The sequence below is a fragment of the Eurypyga helias genome, unplaced genomic scaffold (assembly GCF_000690775.1).
Source record: "Eurypyga helias isolate BGI_N326 unplaced genomic scaffold, ASM69077v1 scaffold10900, whole genome shotgun sequence".
In the NCBI taxonomy this organism is placed as follows: Eukaryota; Metazoa; Chordata; class Aves; order Eurypygiformes; family Eurypygidae; genus Eurypyga; species Eurypyga helias.
The window spans coordinates 1-1131 of NW_010226262.1; the positions used below are offsets into that span (position 1 = coordinate 1).

Below are 1131 nucleotides of genomic sequence, written 5' to 3' on the forward strand. Positions count from 1 at the left end.
GGGTGTTCTCTCCATGGGGACCACCTCAGGGACATCTGGGAACCCCAGGAGTGGGGCTCTGGAAGGTGGAGAGGACAGGGCCACCCCTTGAGGAGAGTGCGGTCAAGTTGGAGACCAGGCAGGAGGGTGAAAGCCCAGGGAGGGACAGGGCAGAGGTGCAGAGGGAACAGCATGGATCCACGATATGTGGGGCAGCTGAACTCAAGGCAAACTCCATCCTCCTCTTGGGAGGAAGGTGACCCCAGCCCAGCTATTCAAAAGCCATGACTATCCATCCTGCCACAGGGCTTGATGCCGGTGCTGTGCATCTTCCAAGTGAAAGGACCCTCTCTCCGCAGGGAGGTGGTGGGTCACCATTCCTCCTGCCCCTCTGGACCCTATTTCTCGCAGGAGAGGCCCTGCAGGCCTGCTCTGGGCAATGGTCATGTTTCGACCTTCCTGCTCTGAAGAGCCCTCCTTGCAGGGGTGCATCCTTCATCAGACGACTCCAAAGTCCCTTTCCTTCAAAGTCCAGGATGACATTCGGGTATGGCATCCCCCCAGGCCTGACCTCGTGGCGCAATGGTAGCGCGTCTGACTCCAGATCAGAAGGCTGTGTGTTCAAATCACACCGGGGTCAGGATGTGTCCCCTCCATGGGGTAGCACTGTGGGATGAGCATCCTGTGAACAACCTTTTTGGACCTCCCATTCTGTCCCCTGCAGCCCTGATGAAGGGCAGTAAATGAACCGTGGCAGAGAGGTATTTCCATGCCAGACAAGGGTTGGGAAGTTTCTGGATAGCTTCATCCTTCCCTTGTCCCATGTCTACACGGGGGACAGGACTAGTGGACATCCCAGCACCATGTCTGGGTACTGCTTCTCCTGGTCCACATCCCCTGCCACAAGGGCGAGAGCATCTGACTCCAGTTGAGGTCTTCTACAAAAAGCTCAGCCTGCCGTCCCCTGATCTGTGCCAGGGCACATTATCTATTACAGCACTGCCCTGGCACCCTGTCACAACGTGGTCTCTTCTTTCAGTTTGGGCCTTTTGCCTCCTGTGTTATCCCTGTGCACCTTGAGAAAAGTCTACATCCTTCTACCTATACCCTGCTGTTAGGTTGTTGACTGTTGGGATAAGATCCTTTCCCAAA

The 1131-nt window shown here is 55.9% G+C and overlaps 1 non-coding gene across 1 annotated transcript; it reads left to right on the forward strand.

The window, feature by feature from the left end:
* Positions 1 to 547: 547 nt before the first annotated feature.
* On the forward strand, positions 548 to 619 carry TRNAW-CCA. Its single transcript has one exon. It is a non-coding gene; the product is annotated as a tRNA-Trp (tRNA).
* The last annotated feature ends 512 nt before the right edge of the window (positions 620 to 1131 follow it).